Below are 16,812 nucleotides of genomic sequence, written 5' to 3'. Positions count from 1 at the left end.
TCATGGGTCGATGGGCACTTGGGCTTCTTCCATGACTTAGCAATTATGAATTGGGCTGTATTAAACATTCTGGTACAGATGTCTTTACTATATTGTGACTTTTGGTCTTCTGGGTATAAACCTAGTAAAGGAATTATAGGATTGAATGGCAGGTCTATTTTTAGGTCTCTAAATATTCTCCAAACATCCTTCCAGAATGAACGTATTAGTGGGCATTCCCACAGTAGTGTAGAATTGTGCCCTTTCCTCCACATCCACGCCAACATTTCTGGTTTTGGGATTTTGTTATGTGGGCTACTCTTACTGGGGTTAGGTGATATCTCAGAGTAGTTTTGATTTGCATTTCTCTGATGATTAAGGATGATGAGCTTTTTTTCATGTGTTTGTAGATCGTGCTTTGGTCTTCTTTAGAGAAGTTTCTCTTCAAGTCCCTTGCCAACCCTGAGATGGGGTCACGTGTTCTTTTCTTGTTAATATGTTTGAGTTCTCTGTGGATTCTGGTTATTAGACCTTTATCGGAGGTATAACCTGGAAATATTTTCTTCCATTCTGGGGGCTGTCTGCTTGCTTTACTCACTATGTTCTTGGCTGTGCAGAAGCTTTTTAGTTTGATCAGGTCCCAGTATTGTATTTTTGATACTGCTTCAATTGACTGGGGAGTCCTCCTCATAAAATATTCACCCAGGTCGATTCCTTCAAGAGTTTTCCCTGCACTTTCTTTAAGTATTTTTATAGTTTTATGTCTTAAGTTTAAATCTTTTATCCAGTGAGAGTCTATCTTAGTTAATGGTGAAAGGTGTGGGTCCAGTTTCAATCTTCTACAGGTTACCAGCCAGTTTACCCAGCACCATTTGTTAAATAGGGAATCTTTTCCCCACTGAATGTTTTTGATTGGCTTGTCAAAGATCAAATAACGGTAAGTAGCTGGATCCATCTCTTGGTTCTCTATTCTGTTCCAGACATCTACTTCTCTGCTTTTGTGCCAGTACCATGCTGTTGTGATCACTATGGATTTATAGTATAGTCTCAGGTCTGGAAGCGTGATTCCTTCTGCTTTGCTTTTATTGCTCAGTATTGTTTTGGCTATTCGAGGTTTTTTCTGATTCCATATAAAAAGAAGTATTATTTTTTCAAGATCTTTAAAGGATGACAATGGAGCTTTAATAGGAATTGTATTAAAGTTATTTATTGCTTTGGGCATTATGGACATTTTAACAATGTTGATTCTTCCCAGCCATGAGCATGGTATGTTTTTCCATCTGTTAACATCTTTGGCTATTTCTTTTCTTAGAGTTTCATAGTTCTCTTTGTAGAGATCTTTCATGTCCTTTGTTAGGACAAATATTTCATCTTCTTTGGCACTACTGTGAAAGGAATAGAGTCCTTGACTGTTTGTTCGGCTTGGTTATTGTTGGTGTATATAAAGGCTACAGATTTATGGGTGTTGATTTTGTAGCCTGAGATACTGCTGTATTCCTTGATCACTTCTAAAAGTTTTGTAGTAGAATCCCTAGTGTTTTCCAGATACACGATCATATCATCTGCGAAGAGTGAACGTTTGATCTCTCCTGACCCTATGTGGATACAGTTTATCGCCTTTTCTTCCCTAATTGAAATGGCTAAAACTTCCATTTTAATGTTAAAGAGCAATGGAGACAATGGGAAACCTTGTCTGGTTCCTGATCTAAGTGGAAATTATTTCAATTTAACTCCATTCAATATGATATTGGCTGTGGGTTTGCTGTAGGTGGCCTCTATTAGTTTAAGAAATGTTGCCTTGTATACCAATTTTCTTAAGTGCTCTCATCATGAAGGGATGCTGGATATTATCAAAAGCTTTTTCTGCATCAGTTGAAAGAATCATATGGTCTTTATTTTTAAGTTTGTTTATGTGTTGAATTACATTTATAGTTTTATGTATATTGAACCAGCCTTGAGACCCTGGGATAAATCTGACTTGGTCATGGTGTATAATTTTTTTGATGTGTTGTTGGAGTCTGTTTGTTAGGATCTTATTGAGTAGTTTAGCATCTATATTCATTAGTGACATTGGTCTATAATTTTCTTTTCTTGTTGGGTCTTTCCCTGGTTTGGGGATCAAGGTGATGTTTGCTTCATAGAATGTGTTGGGTCATATTCCTTCTTTTTCTATATTTTGGAAGAGGTTTAGTAGTATAGGTACTAGTTCTTCTTTAAATGTTTGGTAGAATTCTGACGTAAAGCCATCTGGTCCTGGGCTTTTCTTTTTAGGGAGATTTTGTATAGTTGATGCTATTTTAGAACTTGACATAGGCCTATTCAACATTTCCACTTCGTTCTGGCTAAGTCTTGGTAGGTGCTGTGCTTCCAGGTATTGGTAAATTTCTTTCAGATTTTCGTATTTGTGAGAGTAGAGTTTCTTGTAGTATTTGTTAATGATTTTTTGAATTTCTGAGGGGTCTGTTGTTATTTCATCATTACCATTTCTGATTGACGAAATTAGAGATTTTACTCTTTTTTTCATGGTTAGGTTGGCCAAAGGTTTATCTATTTTACAGATCTTTTCAGAAAACCAGCTTTTGGATTTATTGATCTGTTGTATAGTTCTTTTGTTTTCAATTTTATTTAATTTTGCTCTGATTTTGGTTATTTCTTTCCTTCTGCTGATTTTGGGGTTGAAGTGTTCTTCTTTCTCCAGTTGCTTGAGATGTTTCATTAAGTTATTGACTTTCTCTCTTTCCGTTTTCTTGAGGAAGGCTTGCAGTACTATAAATTTCCCTCTTAGGACTGCCTTTGCAGTATCCCAGAGGTTCTGGTAATTCATGTCTTGATTGTTGTTTTATTCCAAAAATATGGTGATTTCCTTCTTAATCTCGTCTATAACCCATGTATACTTCAGCATAAAGTTGTTTAGCTTCCATGTTTTTGTGTGGGTATGCAGGTTCCTGTTGTTATTTACTTCAATTTTTATTCCATGATGGTCTGAGAAGATGCAAGGAATAATTTCTATTTTTTTAAATTTGCTGAGGTTAGATTTATGGCCTAGGATGTGGTCAATTTTGGAGTATGTTCTGTGGGCTGATGAGAAGAATGTGTATTCAGTTTTGTTGGGATGAAATGTTCTGTAGATGTCTGTTAAGTCCATATGTTGAATGGTTGAGTTTAAATCTAAAATTTCTTTGCTTAGCTTCTTTTTAGAGGATCTATCCAGAACTGCTAAAGGGGTCTTAAAATCTGCAACTACTATGGAAGTGGAGGAAATCGAGTTGCTCATGTCTGTTAGAGTTTCTCTTATAAATTGAGGTGTGTTGTGGTTGGGTGCCTAAATATTAATAATTGAGATCTCATCATATTGAGTATTACCTTTAACAAATATGAATTGTCCATCCTTATCCTTAATTATTTTTGTTGGTTTAAAGCCTATTGCGTCTGCGAACAGGATTGCAATGCCTGCTTTTTTGCTGCTCTCCATTTGCCTGGAATATAGATGACCATCCCTTCACCTTGAGTCTATATCTATCTTTTAATGTAAGATGCGATTCTTGGATTCAGCAGATATCTGGCTTGAGTTTTTGTATCCAGTCCGCCAACCTATGCCTCTTTAGAGGACAATTTAAACCATTCACATTAATTGAGAGTATTGATAAGCCTTTTGAGAGACCGGTGGAAATTTTTAATCCCTTTGCCACTGTGGAAGTTGGAATTTGATCAAAAATTTTTTGGGTGAGTTTACTTTTGTGGTGGAGAATTATGCTGGTCTTTATGGAGGATAGGTCTAAGAATGTCCTAGAGAGCTGGTTTAGTTGTGGCAAATTTCTTCAACATGTGAATGTCGTTGAAGTATTTAATTTTTCCGTCATAAATGAAGCTCAATTTAGCTGGGTACAGGATCCTGGGTTGAAAGTTATTTTGTTTTAGGAGATTAAAAGTCGATGACCATCCTCTTCTAGCTTGAAAGGTTTCAGCAGAGAGATCTGCAGTTATTCTGATATTCTTCCTCTTGTAGGTAATGGTTTTCTTTCGTCTGGCATCTTTCAGAATTTTCTCCTTCATATTAACTTTAGTGAAATTGATTTTGATGTGTCTGGGGGATGTCTTATTTGTGTTGAGTCATGCTGGAGTTCTGAAACTGTCTGCCATCTGAATTTCGGAATCTCTTGGCATGTCTGGAAAGTCCTCCTTCATAATCTCATGGAGAAGAGACTCTGTGCCTTGTGAAGCCACTTTGTCACTTTCGGGGATACCTATAAAATGAATATTGGTTTTCTTCAAATTATCCGAGAGCTCTCTGAGAGAGTGGTCTGTTTTTGCTCTCCATTTCTCTTCTTCTTTGAGGGTTTGGGAGTGTTCGAAAGCTTTGTCTTCAATGTCAGAAATCCTTTCTTCTGCTTGCTCCATTCTGTTACTGAGGGATTCTACTGTGTTTCTCAGATCTTTGAGGAATGCAACTTCTTGTCTCAATGTGTTGAAATCTTTGGTCATTTTGTCTTTGAATCCGTTTAATTCTTGAGATGACTTTTGGAATTCTAATTCGATCTCATTTGCTATCCAGATCCTGAATTCAATTTCTGACAGCTCACCTATTTGTTTGTGCATGGGGTCTTGTGCTGTTTCTGCCTCATTGATCCTTGGGGGAGTTGATCTACTCTGATTATTCATATTGCCAGAGATTTTCTGTTGATTTCACCTCACGATTTTTTTTCACTGTTGCCTCTGGCTGTCCTCAGAGTTGGGGAGGTGTCTCTCCAAGATTAGACCTCAGCCAGATCGCTCTATTGTTGCTGGATCTTTGTAGGGATTGACCCTGTGTAGTTCCTCTGGGGCTGCTCTAGCTAGGGAGTTCTGGTTGTGGAAGCAGCTCCGGTTTGTGACACACCTGGATCCAGCAACAGGGCTGGGGTTGATGTGCATGGTTCTGGGAGTGCTAGGCGCCCAGTGACTTTGGCACAGATAGCCCAAGGCTCCAGCAGTCTCTGGCCAGGATAAGAGCTCTGCACAGAGGCAGGGAGGGTTCCAAAGGTTATGCAGCTACCAGAGTCCCTGTCCAGATGAACGGGCTAGTGTGGAAGCTGGGAGGACACAGGAGGGAGGACGCAGGGTTGTGTGGCTCCCGCAGTTCCTGGTCAGGGAATGTGGAGGCCCGGTGGGTGCGGTTCACCAATCGGGGGTCTCTGCACAGCTCTTATGGAGGTCTGGGCGGTGCCAAGCCCAGGAGTTTGAGATTGCTATGAGCTGTGATGTCACGGCACTCTACCCAGGGCAATAGCCCAAGGCTCCAGAGTGCCAAAACCGTCTCACTCTGCCCCTAAGGATTAAGGCTGTAAGGCAGCTCAGTCCCTGCCTTTAGGCTGCTCAGTCAGTAGGTTACTTTGACCTGCCCAATCCTTGCTCTGAGACCCTGAGTGCGGAGCTTGCCAGGACAGTTCTTTCACAATGGCTTCCTGTGCCCAGCTCAGTGGCTCAGTCTGGGGCCCCAGACAATGCCCAAAGTTCTCCACACTCCTGCTCAAGCTCTCCCCAAGACTGTTCAACTGAGTGCCAAGTCCAAGAACACCAAAACAGTTCACAGGTAAGGCCTTTCCGGTTTGCAGTCTCACTGCTGCTTGTACTTATGGTTGCTGGCGTGATTAGGTCGATGGAACACACGCAACCACTTGCCAGTTTTCCACTGTTTTTGTCCTCCTCTTGGGGTCCAGAAGTCCCTTGCTGGCTCCCTGTATCCTCAAAGGGATGATTATAGACAGATCCCACCGGCCAGAGATGCCTGGGGCGTTCTCTTCCCAGACTCGCTGTTCCCACTTGCAGGGAAGCTGTTACTCAGCCGCCATCTTTAATCTCTCTCTCCAGCCTGTGAGATTGTTGATGCTCTGTCTTTCTTTATTTTCGAATGTAGGCATCTAAAGCTATAAATTTTCCTCTCAAAACTGCTTTTGCAGTATCCCACAGGTTTTGGTAGCTTGTGTCTTCATTGTTGTTATGCTCAAGGAAGTTAATGATTTCCTGTTTTATTTCTTCCTGCACCCATCTATTATTCAAGAGAAGATTGTTTAATTTCCATGCCTTTGTGTGGGGTAGACCGTTTTTGTTAGAGTTGGTTCTACCTTTAGTGCCTTATGGTCTGAGAAGATACAAGGTAAAATTTCAATTCTCTTCACATAGATTGTAAATTCTTGGACATGAAAGATAAGATTGATAGTTTTACTTTTTATCCCATTTTGCATTTTAAAAATACAAGTTGAAAGGAAGCAGCAGATCTGTTTTGAACTACTGCATCATGGGAGGTCAGTATTCCCAAAGTCTGTTGTTCTTTATCATTAATTCATACTTTCACTGGGGAATGAATCTTCTCATCAGACTGGCTGTACACAACATGCTATTAATTCTTTTTCTCATTTTATGGCTTGATTGTTTCCTGCGATGGTAACTTAAATCAGCTGTAGGAAAGTAACCCTCTCTGGAAAAAGAATAATTTTTTTTAATCATAACTTGAGTAGTCTGAAGTCTGTCATATCTGAAGCATTAAAATATTATGTGCTTGACCAACTGAGAATGACAACTCTTTAGCTACACAGAAAATTTACATGGAAAATCTCCTCTCTGTGGTTTTGATAGAGCACATATAACACAGTCATTGTGCGCTACTGTTCAGTATCATGTTTGTTTTATGTAATCAAATGAATAGCACATTTATCCACAGAGTGCTAATGTAATAGTAAGATTATCAGCAAAGCAGATGACTTTAGTGTGGAGAAAATACTTTTATATCCATGCTGTAACGTAATAATGTATGTGAAATTTCAGTAATGGCTTTCTCTGTGAGGAAAGGGTGGTCATTAATTGAGTGGATTTCCCATCACAATGAGGTAGTCATCACTGCTTTCCAATGGTGTCGATTTTTAAATGAACATAAAATAGCAATCTATATTATTCTTAATGACATTTTCAGAAGTAATAGGGGTATTAAGTTCTTTCTTATCTTCCCAAATCTTTATATTTACTCTACAACCACCTTTTTTGGCTCTAAAGAAATATGTAGGGTATTCTGGGGGGGGGCAGAAGCAAGACAAAGAAAATGCTTTGGAGGAATTTATAGTGTCTTAAAAGAGAGAGATGTGTTAATAGATAATGGAAATGAAATGAATTAGGTGTTGTGTTGACCTTTCACCTCCTATTTACCCTCAATCAATCTCATCATTTTATCAAAACCAGGAGTCATGTCCCTAAAGTTAAATCTGATACATGTTTTGTCTCAGTTGGCTTCCTTGGTATATTTCCATTGTGAACCATTCCCAATTTCTCAAATAGCTCTCACTCTTGGTTTTCATAACATCACCTAATCCTGTCCCCCCCACTTCTATGACTACTGTGTTATTATTCTTCTTAAAGGGCTCATCTGTCTATTATTTATTGGTCTCCAGGCCTAACTTTCATTTTAATGTGCACATTCACATCATTTCAGTTGTTGTCTTTGGAATAATGACAAAATCTGAACAGTTGGAGTTGTGCAGGTGAAAGGAGCTATGAAAGTGGCAGTGCGGGGGACCAACACAAAGTGTGGAAGTCCAGAGAGACACCTGCAGGTGAGAGTCAACATGCTGTTAGGAAGGGGTGCTCCATCGTGAGCCTTGGTTGTGATTCACTTGACTCTGTAATTTTAGAGCCAAAAATCAGAAGGCTACCTCCATATTGTTTTCTCACACATGTTTATTTATTTATTTATTTATTTTTGAGATGAGTCTCACTATGTTGCCCTAGGTAGAGTGCTGTGGAGTCACAGCTCACAGCAACCTCAAACTCTTGGGCTTACATGATTCTCTTGCCTCCACCTCCCAAGTAGCTGTGACTACAGATGCCCACCATAATGCCCGGCTATTTTTTGGTTGCAGTTGTCATTGTTGTTTAGCAGGCCCAGCCAGGTTTGAACCCTCCAGCCTTGGTGAATGTGGCTGGTGCTGTAACCACTGTGCTAGCCTCTCAGATATGTTTATATACTAGTATTTTATCTGATAGAAACTAGTAATCTTTTCCTCAAAAACTTTCTCCTATTCACAGATGCTACTCTAAAATTTAAGAATACACAGTTCTTCTCTTTTCTTCCTATCACAGACACAATAAAACTACCTATTTGAAAGGGGAGAGATTACAACACATATTACTCTTTTTCAATTGAACCTTGTGCAAAAAAATGTTCCCTTTATTTGCTGTGAAATCAGCAGCCATTATTGAAGAAAAGGGGCTATAGAAGTGGAAGGAATAATGAAACAGGCAGTGTAGGCATCTCTTAACAGTAGTTTTGTTTCTCTTTTTGAGCTATATAGCTTCTAGAAGGGGCTCTGTGTGTGGGGTGTGTGTGTGTGAGAGAGAGACACAGATTGAGAGAGAGAGGGAGAGAGAGAGATGCCAATCAACTTCAGGGCTTCTCAGTCTTTTCTATTTGGGTACTTCTAGCGAGAGAAGAGAGGGGCAAGAATGTAACCTGGGAGAATCCATAGTGTTGTGCTCTTTCCACATGCCCAGATGGAAGTTTAAAACTTTCTTGAGGGATCATGTTTTCATTTATTTTTGTTTTTTATTTTTTTTGAGACAGAATCTCATTTTGTAGCTGTTGGTAGAGTGTTGTGGCATCATAGCTCACAGCAACCTCAAACTCTTGGGCTTAAGTGATTCTCTTGCTACAACCTCCCAAGTAGATGGGACTACAGGTGTCTGCCACATTGCCCAGCTATTTTTCGAGATGAGGTCTTGCTCTGGCTCAGGCTGGCCTCGAGTTCATGAGCTGAGGAAATTCATCCACCTTGGCCACTCAACTGCTAAAATTACACGGCATGTTTTTATTTTGAAAAAAAAAATTGAAAATATCTCACTCCCTGTTACAGCTATGCTTATCTTTGTATAAAAAGAATACTTCAAGCAGCTTGCCAGAAAGATGCTCTTGCATTAAATTTCAAAATTTCAGAAAATGGTGCTGAATTGAATAAAAGCAATCTCATCCAATAAGTTCAGTGTCCTGGTAATTTTGAGAGCACAGTTTCACATGAACATAAGTCTACAAAAGGCTACAGTGAGGCTTGGAGACAAGATGGTTGACTGAAGCCAGCTTTCCACAGAGGCTCCTGTCCAGAGTGAGAGTTAAAGGACAGAAATTTAGCAAGTAACCTGGTAGATTACAGCTGCACCAAGAGAGAAGGTTGAAGAATGCACATCAACCCTGCTGAGGCGAGCTGCGACCCCCAAGGATACAAACAAAAGGTACAAAATCCATCACCAAGTGGACAGGAGTCCCCTCCCCCATGAGAATGGCTCAGAGTGCCCCACAAACAAATGAGCAGAGTTCAAAGGTCCTCCCACTACACTCCATGGGAGAGACCCTCTAAAAACTGGACCTACCTCCCCTACTAGGGTGTCATGGCATTTTCCTGCCAGGCATAAAACTGTATATATTATCTACTTGCAACTTTGAGCTCCTAGCACTCCCCTCCACTCTCACTCTGAGGTCTGGAGGCCTGTCCCTCAGGAGTCCAGATTCTTGGGTGATTTCTAGAGGGGTGTGGACAGAACTAAACTGCATCTGGTCAGTCCTGACTCTACAGTATAGGAGTGAGGAGAGATGGTCGGCTGAGAGGGAACCACACTGGAGTGGTGGTGCCCCGAGGTGCAGAGCAGCAGCCATCTTTTGGCAACAATAGGGCTCACTCCGGATATTCTGAAGCCACACCCCCTGTCTCCCTGGGCAACCAGAGGAGGCTGGGCATCTACTCAGGTGGCAACCACCATGGAACAGATCTGGGACAGAAATGCAGGCCCCATGAGTAAAGGGTTTGCCTGAGGCGGTACCGGCCTAGGTGGAGTGCTGGGACAAGAAACGCTCGCGCGCAGAGCTGGGAAGTTCCCAGGGCAGGGCTGACCCAGAGGACCGCTTTACTGAGCCTAAGATGCACCCGGGCTGCAGGGGATCCTCAGCCTACAGACAAAGGTAGACAGATGGCTAGCACTGACAGCTAACTGAATACAAACCTGCAGGAGCAAAGACCGGGCCTGAGGTGCAGCCTCTGGGAGCTCAAAACAGCTTCTCTTCTGCAGGGGAATTTAGCAGGGACAGAAAAAAATTCACGCAAAGTTGTTCTGTTCTGTTCTGTCAGTAACATCAATCAGGGGTGGGGCTGGAATTGAGTGAACATCCCCCAGCCTCCATCAAGCACCTGAGGTTGCCAGGCCTCACCTCCCCCTGCTAGATAGAGGCAAAGTGCAGCAGCCTGGCTGAGCAGAAATATATTTCCTTGTGATGCAGGCAGGTGCAAACCCCTGGAGTATCTGTTCACTACAGGTAACAGAGTCACAGCCCTGCAGGGCTATCAGTGATTGGGTGTGACAGAGGTGCAAGGTGGGGAAGGAGGCATTAACCTTCCCAGACTGATCTATTTGCTAGGTGGGTCCTCCTGACTCCACGGAGCACTGGAGCAACCCATATCTGAGTAGTCACCAGACCCCTGCGATCCAGTTGCCAGAGACCTTTTAAACTCTCCCATCTGAGACAGGTGCTGACTGAGACAATTGATTTGGACTCTTTGAACTGAGCCAATCACCTGAGGACTATTAAAGTGATGCCCTGGGTGTGTGGTTGTAGAAAGGTTTGATTTTCCTTTTCCAATTGTTGCCTGTGGGGGGCAGGGTGAATTAATTTCTGGTATTTCTCCATAGCTGAGACTTCAATCCATAGTAACTGTTTCACTAGGGTTGAACAGAGACCAGCTGAAAACAAGACAGAACCACTTAGCCCCACCACACCAAACAGGTCCCCAGTTTCTCAGGCCATAGCACTGTATGGGTCCTTGATAAAGCTCCAGGGGAAAAATAAAATGGTGTAAAACAATCATGGGGTGGAATCAGTGGAAAAACTCTGGTAACATGAATAACCAGAACAGATCAACCCCTCCAAGGAAAGCTATGGCAGATGTAACTGAAGATCCCATTCATAAACAGCTGGCTGAGAGGTCAGAAATCGAATTCAGAATTTGGATTGCAAACAAGATTAATAGAATGGAGGAAAATTTGGAATTAGAAATTCGAGGAACAATTCAAAAGTCAGAATTAGAAATTTGAGGAGAAATTCAAAAGTTGTCTTAAGAATTTAATGAATTTAAGGACAAAACCACTAAAGATTTTTGACGCACAAATTTGATGCAAGAATTTGCAGCCCTCAAAGATCTGAAAAATACAGAGGAAGCCCTCAGTAACAGAGTGGAGCAAGCAGAAGAAAGGATTTCTGACATTGAAGACAAAGCCTTTGAACACTCTCAAACTCTCAAAGAGGAAGAGAAATGGAGAGCAAAAATGGATCATTCTCTCAGAAAGCTCTGGGATAATTCGAAGAAGGCTAATATCCAACTCATTGGAATCCCTGAAAGTGATGAAGTGGCCTTGGTAGGCACAGAGGCCCTTCTCCATGAAATTATGAAAGAGAATTTTCCAGACATGCCAAGAGATTCTGAAATTCAGATAGAAGACTGTTTCAGAACCTTGGCATGACTCAATCGGAATAAGACATCCCCCAGGCATATCATAATTAACTTCGCTAAAGTTAATATGAAGGAGAAAATTCTGAAAGCAGCTAGACATAAGAAATCCTTTACCTACAAAGGGAAGAATATTAGAATGACTGCAGATCTCTCTGTTGAAACTTTTCAAGCCAGAAGAGGGTGGTCATCGACTTTTAATCTCCTAAAGCAGAATAACTTTCAACCCCAGATCCTGTATCTAGCTAAACTGAGTTTCATTTATGATGCAGAAATTAAATACTTTAATGACATTCATATAATGAAAAAATTTTCCATAACCAAACCAGCTCTTTAGGATATTCTCAGACCTATCTTCCATAATGACCAGCCCAATCCTCTACCACAAAAGTAAACTCACTCAGAAACTTTTGATCAAACTCCAACTTCCACAGTGGTGAAAGGATTAAAAATGTCCACTGGACTTTTGAAAACCTCGATACCCAAAATTTTACCAGACTTATCAATATTCTCCATTAATGTGATGTGAATGGCTTAAACTGTCCTCTAAAGAGGCACAGGTTAGTTGACTGGATACAAAAACTCAGGCCAGATATTTGCTGCAGACAAGAGTCACATCTTACCTTAAAAGATAAATATAGACTCAGGGTGAAAGGATGGTTGTCCATATTTCAGGCAAATGGTAATCAGAAAAAAGCAGGTGTTGCAATTCTATGTGCAGATACAATAGGCAACCAACAAAAGTAAGGAAGGATAAGAATGGTCACTTCATATTTGTTCAGGGTAATACTCACTATGATGAGATTTCAATTAGTAATATCTATGCACCCAACCAGAATGCATCTCAATTTATAAGAAAAATCTAACAGACTTGAGCAACTTGATTTCCTCCAGCTCCATAATAGTTGGAGATTTCAACACTCCTTTGGCAGTGTTTGATTGATCCTCCAATAAGAAGCTGAGCAAACAAATTTTAGATTTAAACCTAACCATCCAACATTTGGATTTAGCAGACATCTACAGAACATTTTATCCCAAAAAGACTCAATACACATACTTCTCATCAGCCCACAGAACATACTCCAAAATCGATCACATCTTAGGTCACAAGTCTAACTTCAGTAAATTTTTTTTCTTTTTTTTTTTTATTGTTGGGGATTCATTGAGGGTACAATAAGCCAGGTAACCCCAGTAAATCTAAAGAAATATAAATTATTCCTTTCATCTTCTCGGACTACCATGGAATAAAAGTTGAACTCAGTAACAACAGGAATCTGCATACTCATACAAAAACATGGAAGTTAAATAACCTTATGCTGAATGATAGCTGGGTCAGAGATGAGATTAAAAAGGAAATTGCCAAATTCTTGGAACAAAACAACAATGAAGACATGAATTATCAGAACCTCTGGGATACTGCAAAGGCAATCCTAAGAGGGAAATTTATAGAACGGCAAGCCTTCTTCAAGAGAACAAAAAGAGAGGAAGTTAACAACTTAATGGGACATCTCAAGAAACTGGAAAAGGAAGAACATTCCAACCCCAAACCCAGAAAAGAAATAACCAAAATTAGAGCAGAATTAAATGCAAGTGAAAACAAAAGAATTATACAACAGATAAATAAATCAAAAAGTTGGTTTTTGAAAAGGTCAATAAAATAGATAAACCTTTGGCTAACTTAACCAGGAAAAAAAGAGTAAAATCTCCAATCTCATCAATCAGAAATGACAAAAACAAAATAACAATAGACTCCTCAGAAATTAAAAAAACTCCTTAATGAATATTGCAAGAAATTTTATTCTCAGAAATATGAAAATCTGAAGGAAATTTGACCAATACTGGCGGGATTAGGTCAATCGAACACACGCAACCACTTGCCAGTTTTCCACTGTTTTTGTCCTCCTCTTGGGGTCCAGAAGTGTCTTGCTGACTCTCAGTATCCTCAAGGGGATGAGTATAGGCAGATCCCACCAGCCAGAGATGCCTGGAGTCTTATCTCCCCGGACTCATGGTGCCCAGTTGCAGGGAAGCTGTTATGCAGCCGCCATCTTGCTCCTCCCTCTTTTGGTGGAATTTTTGACAAGTGCATCTTCTTGCATTTGACATTTGATAGAGTGAAAGAAATTTTTAGTCATAGTTTTTTTTTTTTTTTTTCAATAGAGCCTCAAGCTGTCGCCCTGGGTAGAGTGCTATGGCATCACAGCTCACAGCAACCTCCAACTCCTGGCCTTAAGCAAGTGTCCTGCCCTTGCCTCCCAAGGCGCTGGGACCACAGGCGCCTGCCACAGCACCTGGCTATATTTTTTGGTTGCAGCCATCACTGTTGTTTGGTGTGCCCAGGCTGGATTCGAACCCACCAGCTCAGGTGAATATGGCTGGCACCCTAGCCACTTGAGCCACAGGCACCAAGCCTAATCATAGTCTTTTATTGTCCTAGAGAAATCATATATTCATTTATTCCAATAAATATCTTTTTAGTTCCTACTATGTGTCAGCCACTTTTTGAAACCATCAATGACCTTGGAAATGAGTTTTTGCAGGGAAACAATATCTGAAAATATTATTGGTTATTTTGATATTATAGTGTTTAATCACATGTAATTGACAAAGAAAATTACTGTAATTTCCACAATAAGTCTCTCCAGCTAATGGTCAAACTTACTGTCATTATCATGATCATGTCATGTATATTCAAAACATTCATTTATTCTTTGCAATCTTAGACTGAAACGTTTAGTTTTAAAATGACAGCTGATAAAATAGTAAATTTGGGGAGTTGTCCTTTATTCTAAGGTAAATAGTGCCTCTTCAGGATCGGACCGTCACCTTTCTGTAGATACTCCAATACACAGTTCTATGATAGAACAAGTTTTAAAAATCATTTCCCTTTTCACTAAAAGTTTGAATAAAGGCAAGAGGCATACTCTTTGTGGTGATAGATATCTTGTGATACAGTGTCTGTTTGCTTGGATCTTCAGGGTCCCTTGATAAGGGCCACTACTCCCATGGTTTGTCACTGTATTTAGATAATACTGTGACCACATCTAGTTGTATTTTCTAGTCCAAGGCTAAGTAGGCTTATGAAATACTTACTTAAAACGATGAATACTTTCCACAGATTTTCTCAGGGCAAGAGTTCTTACTGGTTATATGAACTGGGATGTTCGGACAAGTGGACCCATATTGCTTTTGTAAAAATGGGACTACAACTATGTGCTAGTGCTATCCTAATTATGACATGAGATTCTCCATATAAAGTGCTTAGTACATTGTCCAGCCCATAGAACACACATACTACTTTTATAACTATAGAATATGCTAGCTGTTTCCTCGTTCATACAAACAGCAGTACCATTCTTTATGACTTTCCACTGGATACTACCGCCCAAATCCCCCTTCCTCCTTTTCCTTTATTTTGCAGTTCCCATACTGCATATTTGGATTAGTAACCCATATAGGAGACTGCCAAGTAGGAGCTGACAAGAATGTTTCAAAGCTTAATGCTGGGACAGAGCTCAATGCAAAGTTCAGATCTAGGATATATATATATTTTAAATTCAAGGCATTTTAAAAATGAATCTGAATTATTGATTCTAAGTCACCATTTGCTAGGCACATTACACACTCTTATTTATTTCTCTAAACACCTCATCAGGTATGTTTTATTATCTACATTTTACAGATAAAAAAGAAAAAAAAATCTGGACCTTGAAGATGTGTATAAGAAGCTCACATTTAATCATTTGTTGACCAAGTGAATCAGAATCAGGATTTTCTGATTTGAAAGCCCAGGAAAATTTTCTGTTAAAACAGAGCAGACAAGTTAAGATATTCTGACAGAACCCAGTCATGAACTTGATGATTTGCTGCTTATTGTACCTTAAAAAGGATTTTTTTTTTTGAGAACTAGTGAGAATCAGAGAAATGAGGGATGCATCCAGGCATTTTTATTTCCATGGAAGCCCTCTGATTTGAATGAGTTGTGAGTCAGGAACGCATGGCTTATCAGATATTACTTGGGGGTAAGCCAGTTTCTGAGGACGTAGATGCAGTAGATTGATTCATTTCATTGAACCATGCATGTAAGGTCTGAGCCAATTTTTACTGGATTGGTCATGTAGGTTATAGCTCTTGTACAGGCTGTCCTGAAGGATCTACAGGCTGCCTCATGATGTTTTTTTATTTTAATTTTAAAAAATAACATTCATGCTTTTTAACTATAAAATAATGTATTCTTTGTGGAAAGTTTTAAAAAGAAACATATAGAGGTTTACTTTTAAAGAGTTTTATATAAATCATTCTATTCATATAGATTTTTTCCCACATGTATATGACTTTTACAAAATTCAAATTGTGATACGCTTTTTCCATATAACCATATTGCCACATACATTTTCATTGTCAAAGATTCTTTAATATTATATAATGAGTTTTATTTATTGTAAAATAGTATTTTTTTCTAATTATGCAATTAGTTCACATTTATTGTAAATAATTTGGAAAATCCTAAAAGCAAATCAGTCATTGGTAATCATACCACATAATCACAGCTACCATTTTTCCTTGGAGTTTATCCCATGCATATATGTGTTTTGTGTGCAGCAATAGTTAGCATTTTTGAAATGTATCCTGTGTATCAAATGCTATTCTAAATATTTTAATCCTCAGAACAACCCTATGAGATGGATATTATAAGCACTGTTCACTTTGGGGAAACTGAGACATTAGCTTAAAAACTTGCCCAAGATTACAGAGTTATTAATAGCAGAGAAGAGTTTTTTTTTTTTTTAAGAGTTGGATCTTAATTTAAAAATCTAATCTGCCAACTCAGCATTTTCCACCAACTGGGGAGCAGAAACCTTCACCAGCTTCACAATCTTTTGCTCAGGTGCTGCCTTTGTGGGTACCTCAGCAGCAGCCATTGCAGTCTTTTTTCAACGCTTGCTTAGCCTTTTTGCTTCCTTTGCAGCCCTAATAGCTTGTTCTTGTTGAGCTTTTCTAACTTTGGGTTTCTGATTTCGTTCATATCAGACATTATAATAGCAAGATATGCACCAGTGCACCCTTTGGAATTTGACTGCATGATGAGTTCTTTTCTTTTGAATTTCCTCTAACTGTACCTTTTTGTACTTTCTTCTGTAGAGTACAGTCCAGTTTATCTGTTGAGGATTCTTCTTAGAAAGGAACGCTGACTGACATTTTGCATTCACAAATTGAAAAACCTTGCCTTATTTCCTGGCATAACATCTCCCTTGTCTGGGGTAGATCTTGTACCTGCTGAAATTGCATAGCTCAACCTTCATGGTGGCAGCATCTGGGA

At 39.6% G+C, this 16,812-nt stretch overlaps 1 pseudogene; it reads right to left on the bottom strand.

Annotated features, from left to right (window-relative positions):
- Positions 1–16,306: 16,306 nt before the first annotated feature.
- Positions 16,307–16,795, bottom strand: LOC128590676 (60S ribosomal protein L24-like; annotated as a pseudogene).
- Positions 16,796–16,812: the final 17 nt, after the last annotated feature.

The sequence above is a fragment of the Nycticebus coucang genome, chromosome 1 (assembly GCF_027406575.1).
Source record: "Nycticebus coucang isolate mNycCou1 chromosome 1, mNycCou1.pri, whole genome shotgun sequence".
Lineage (NCBI taxonomy): Eukaryota > Metazoa > Chordata > Mammalia > Primates > Lorisidae > Nycticebus > Nycticebus coucang.
Note: the sequence above shows the minus strand (reverse complement) of the source record. Positions and strands in the feature narration are given on the sequence as shown.